Source organism: Oncorhynchus mykiss, chromosome 12, assembly GCF_013265735.2.
Source record: "Oncorhynchus mykiss isolate Arlee chromosome 12, USDA_OmykA_1.1, whole genome shotgun sequence".
In the NCBI taxonomy this organism is placed as follows: Eukaryota; Metazoa; Chordata; class Actinopteri; order Salmoniformes; family Salmonidae; genus Oncorhynchus; species Oncorhynchus mykiss.
The window spans coordinates 55,617,639-55,624,016 of record NC_048576.1 but is presented as its reverse complement, the minus strand read 5'-3'; positions in this window follow the sequence as shown (position 1 = coordinate 55,624,016).

The following is a 6,378-nucleotide window of genomic DNA, read 5'->3' as shown; positions in this document are numbered from 1 at the left end:
ATGAAAATGTGTGCTCTGGATAAGAGTTTCTGCTAAATGACTTGAATGTTAATGAGACTAAGGGAACATTCTCTAAAGCTGTGGGAATGTTTGTTGTTAGCTGCGATCTGTGTAAAGATTAGCCCTCATTCATCTTATTTAAGGGCTCTGGATGAATGGGCTTGGTTGAACTGGATGGAGTGGAGAGAAGGTTATTTGACTGGATAAAACCCTGTCTCAGTCATTTCTCATTTGTGTAGCCCAGTTAGCGCTAAAACATTCATCATCAACATCCCTTTGAGATCACTTTTTAGTATTTGCTAGAAAAAGCCTGAAATATGCATAAGAGATGGTACTTGCTCTACAAATCCGAATGCTGTTATCTTGGGTACAAATTATACAAGTTGTGGGACCATTTTGGGAGGGAGAAAAGGGTATTATTGAGATCAAATGACATGGACAGATACATCCTCAAATAGTGCTTTATAGCTGAATGCTGACATAGAAAATGTCTCTCTCACATTCTCTGCTGAACATCTATTTTTATGATGTACACAGTATTCTGTATCACTGAATGGATTAGGGACATATTTGCAAAGGAGTGTGTTCTTGACCCTGATGATAAACGTCATGCCTTGACCTCTGCTGCTATGCTTTCATGCTGCCATCAAACAGACAGTGCTTAAGATCATTACTTGCATCGTTCTATAAACACTTCAGGCTACCAAATTCCACAAGACCCAGACAAGTGATGCCACACTTAATAAGGAGCTTATTTTCTGGTCCTTTATCACCTGGTGAATGCTGTTGTTCACCCACAATAAACACTGTTGATACTGGAATGTGTGATCTATTAAGTTATCCATAAATATTTGTCCCATTCCCTTAAAAGGAGGGTGATATGTATGTTATAACTTTCATTATAATGATGAAACTGAGAAATGATGAGGAACAGCCAGGAACGTTCATAAATCACGTTTATTTAACCTCTGCAATCAAAACTAAATAACAATGCACCACAAATCAGTTTATTTACACAGAAATCACCTCTGTGCTGTCTTATCTGTGTCTGCTGAACAGAATGTACAGTGATTGGTAGGAGAAATGGAGTAGTATACTGTACGTTTCCAACGGTCCGTTCTCCCTCACATAGTCCAGCTGTAAAGTAATCATTTTTGTCTGAATTAAGATTGATACATTTTAATATGACTACATATTTTCAAGAGGGCTAACATCCATTATCGTTATTAGTAGTATTTCTGAATTAAGGCATTTGATTTTACAATATCTTTCAATTTAGATCCATCTCAGAGCTTGCAAGAAAGGCATTTCACTGTACTTGTGCACATGACATTAAAACATGAAATCTGAACAGCCATAGAGGGTCTTGGTTTTAATTTCATTTAAGGTATTTATTTGAAATCTTATTCGGCATAGTTAGATTGTTACTGCACTGTCCCTCTAAATTGTTTGAGATAAAAAGCACATTCCCCCTTTAAATAAAACATTTTCTATCACATATACCGCCATCTAAATAAATAAATACAATATCAATCCCAAGTTTAGCAGATGTGAACTACAAATGCTGCAGATGTGTACAAATGCTGCAATACGATACTGTAAATCAAGATACATCACACATATATATACATGCCTTCAAACAATAAAAATTCAATATTACATTACACAGTGGCTGTTGTGGAACACTACAAATACATTCTTAAATTGAGAGAACAAACCCAAATACACATGGGGATTGATGTCAACCATGAACCTAAATGATCTCAACACAATGCTTTCAATAGCCTTTACTGGACAGCTAGCAATCAAATATAAATGTTTCACTCAACATACAAATAGAACAAATACAATATGACAAGAAGAATATGTTTCACCCTCCAAAATAGTCGAGACAATTATCTTTTATACACACTGAGTGTATGAAAGATTAGGAACACCTTCCTAAACTCAGCAAAAAAAAGAAACATCCCTTTTTCAAGACCCTGTCTTTCAAAGATAATTCGTAAAAATCCAAATAACTTCACAGATCTTCATTGTAAAGGGTTTAAACACAGTTCCCCATGCTTGTTCAATGAACCACAAACAATTAATGAACATGTACCTGTGGAACGGTCGTTAAGACACTAACAGCTTACAGACGGTAGGCAATTAAGGTCACAGTAATGAAAACTTAGGACACCGAAGAGGTTTTTCTATTGACTCTGAAAAACACAAAAGCCCAGGGTACCTGCTCATCTGCGTGAATGTGCCTTATGCATGCTGCAAGGAGGCATGAGGACAGCAGATTTGGCCAGGGCAATAAATTGCAATGTCCGTACTGTGAGATGCTTAAGCCAGCGCTACAGGGAGACAGGAAGGACAGCTGATCATCCTCTCAGTGGCAGACCACGTGTAACAACACCTGCTCAGGATCGGTACATCCGAACATCACACATGCGGCACAGGTACAGGATGGCAACAACAACTGCCCGAGTTACACCAGGAATGCACAATCCCTTCATCAGTGCTCAGACTCTCCGCAATATGCTGAGAGAGGCTGGACTGAGGGTTTGTAGGCCTGTTGTAAGGCAGGTCCTCACCAGACATCACCGGCACAAACAAACAGTCGCTGGACCAGACAGGACTGGCAAAAAGTGCTCTTCACTGACGAGTCGCGGTTTTGTCTCCACAGGGGTTATTCGCGTTTATCGTCAAAGGAATTAGTGTTACACCGAGGCCTGTACTCTGTAGCGGGATCGATTTGGAGGTGGAGGGTCCGTCATTGTCTGGGGTGGTGTGCCACAACATCATCGGACTGAGCTTGTCGTCATTGCAGGCAAATCTAAACGCTGTACGTTACAGGGAAGACATCCTCCCTCATGTGGTATCCTTCCTGCAGGCTCATCCTGACATGACCCTCCAGCATGACAAGGCCACCAGCCGTACTGCTCATTCTGTGCGTGATTTCCTGCAAGACAGGAATGTTTTCCCATGGCCAGCGAAGAGCCCGGATCCCAATCCCATTGAGCACGTCTGGGACCTGTTAGATCAGAGGGTGAGGGCTTGGGCCATTCCCCCCAGAAATGTCTGGGAACATGCAGGAGCCTTGGTGGAAGAGTGGGGTAACATCTGACAGTAAGAACTGACATGACTGGTGCAGTCCATGAGGAGGAGTACTTAATGCAGCTAGTGGCCACCTCAGATACTGACTGTTACTTTTGATTTTGACCCTCCCCCTTTGTTCAGGGACACATTATTCAATTTCTGTTAGTCACATGTCTGTGGAACTTGTTCAGTTATTGTCTCAGTTGTTGAATCTTGTTATGTTCATACAAATATTTACACATGCTAAGTTTGCTGAAAATAAACACAGTTGACATTGAGAGGACATTTCTTTTTTTGCTGAGTTTGTTATCGATTTGCACCCCCTTTGGGTGGTGGACCATTCTTGATACACATGGGAAACTGTTGAGCGTGAAAACCCAGCAGCATTGCAGTTCTTGACAAAAACCGGTGCGCCTGGAAACTACTACCATACCCTGTTCAAAGGCATTTAAATATTTTGTCTAGCCCATTTACCCTCTGAATGGCAGACACACAATCCATGTCTCAATTGTTTCAAGGCTTAAAAATACTTATTTAACCTGTCTCCTCCACTTCATCTACACCAATTGAAGTGGATTTAACAAGTGACATCAATAAGGGATCATAGCTTTCACTTGGATTCACCTGGTCAGTCTATGTCATGGAAAGGTGTCCTAATTCTTTGTACACTCAGTGTATGTTACAATGCAGAGCAGTGCAACCAAAGTCAAGACTTGGGCAAAGTTGATCCCCTTCAAGGGCCTAGTTACTGTTTTTTTTGTCACCTCGGTGCAATTTTCACAAGTATGTGGTACATTTTCACAACTCTTAGTACAAATCTCAAAACAGATAATAAAAAAGGCAGTTATTTCAGAAGTCTAAGCAAATTTTCAACTGACTAAGTGTTTAATCTAGAAATACATTTTTGACATTGCAATACATGTTCAGATAAAGTAATTGCTATTCACAATGCAATGCTCTCATTATTTTGGTATAATTCTCATCTCTTTTTTTAAGAGACATTTACTCTTACTTAATTCGACTGCTTTTAATTGATAATCACTTAAATGTATGGTAAACCTATAGATTTAACATGTAAATTGGTTTGTTAACTACAGATTTTGAGAACTACATAATGAAAATGTATGTTTGTAAAGTAGAAACATAAAATGTATGATATATGTATATATATACCAAAGTTGTAGAACAACTACTCATTCAAGGGGTTTTCTTTATTTATTTTTACTATTTTCTACATTGTAGAATAATAGTGAAGACATCAAAACTATGAAATAACACATATGAAATCATGTAGTAACCAAAAAAGTATTCAACAAATCAAAGTATATTTTGTATTTGAGTCTTCAAATAGCCATGTTTTGTCTTGATGACAGCTTTGCACACTTTTGACATTCTGTCAACCAGCTTCACCTGGAGTGCTTGTCCAACAGTCTTACAGGAGTTCCCACATATGCTGAGCACTTGCTGGCTGCTTTTCCTTCACTCTGCGGTCTGACACATCCCAAACCATCTCAATTGGGTTGAGGTCGGGGGATTGTGGAGGCCAGGTCATCTGATGCAGCACTCCATCACTCTCCTTCTTGGTAAAACAGCCCTTACACAGCCTGGATGTGCGTTTGGTCGTTGTCCTGCTGAAAAACAAATGATAGTCCCACTAAGCGCAAACCAGATGGGATGGCATATCGCTGCAGAATGCTGTGGTAGCCATGCATGTTAAGTGTGCCTTGAATTCTAAATAAATCACAGACAGTGTCACCAGGAAAGTACCCCCACACTATAACACCTCATCCTCCATGTTTTACAGTGGGAAATACACATGCAGAGATCATCTGCTCACCCACATCGCATCTCACAAAGACACAGCCGTTGGAACCAAAAATCTCAGACCAAAGAATAGAAATACTTTTTCGGTTACAACGTGATTCCATATGTGTTATTTCATAGTTTTACTGTATTCAATGTTATTCTACAGTGTAGAAAATAGTCAAAATAAACAAAAACCCTTGATTGAGTAGGTGTTCTAAAACTTTTGACTGATATATATATATATATATATATATATATACTATATACAGTTGAAGTCGGAAGTTTTCATACTCTTAGGTTGGAGTCATTAAAAAAAAAAATTCAACCATTCCACAAATGTATTGTTAACAAACTATAGTCTTGGCAAGTCGGTTAGGACATCTACTTTGTGCATGACACAAGTCATTTTTCCAACAACTGTTTAAAGACAGATTATTTCACTTATAATTCCCCGTGTCACAATTCCAGTGGGTCAGAAGTTTACATACACTAAGTTGACTGTGCCTTTAAACAGCTTGGAAAATTCCTGAAAATTATGTCATGGATTTAGAAGCTTCTGATAGGCTAATTGACATGATTTGAGTAAATTGGAGGTGTACCTGTGGATGTTTTTCAAGGCCTACCTTAAAACCCAGTGCCTTTTTGCTTGACATCATGGGAAAACCAAAAGAAATCAGCCAAGACCTAAGAAAAAACAGTTGTAGACCTCCACAAGTCTGGTTCATCCTTGGGAGCAATTTCCAAACGCCTGAAGGTACCGCGTTCATCTGTACAAACGATAGTATGCAAGTATAAACACCATGGGACCACGCAGCTGTCATACTGCTCATGAAGGAGACGCGTTCTGTCTCCTAGAGATGAACTTACTTTGGTAAGAAAAGTGCAAATCAATCCCAGAACAACAGCAAAGGACCTTGTGAAGATGCTGGAGGAAACAGGTACAAAAGTATCTATAACCACAGTAAAACGAGTCGTATATCGACATAACCTGAAAGGCCGCTCAGCAATGAAGAAGCCACTGCTCCAAAACCGCCATAAAAAAAGCCAGACTACGGTTTGCAACTGCACATGGGGACAAAGATCATACTTTTTGGAGAAATGTCCTCTGGTCTGATGAAACAAAAATAGAACTGTTTGGCCATAATGACCATTGTTATGTTTGGAGGAAAAGGGGGAGGATTGCAAGCCGACGAACACCATCCCAACCGTGAAGCACGGGGGTGGCAGCATCATGTTGTGGAGGTGCTTTGCTGCAGTAGGGACTGGTGCACTTCACAAAATAGATGGCATCGCGAGGAAGGAAAGTTATGTGGATATATTGAAGCAACATCTCAAGACATCAGTCAGGAAGTTAAAGCTTGGTTGCAAATGGGTCTTACTGCCTACTGCCAAAGTTGTGGCAAAATAGCTTAAGGACAACAAAGTCAAGGTATTGGAGTGGCCATCACAAAGTCCTAACCTCACTCAATCCTATACAAAATTTGTGGT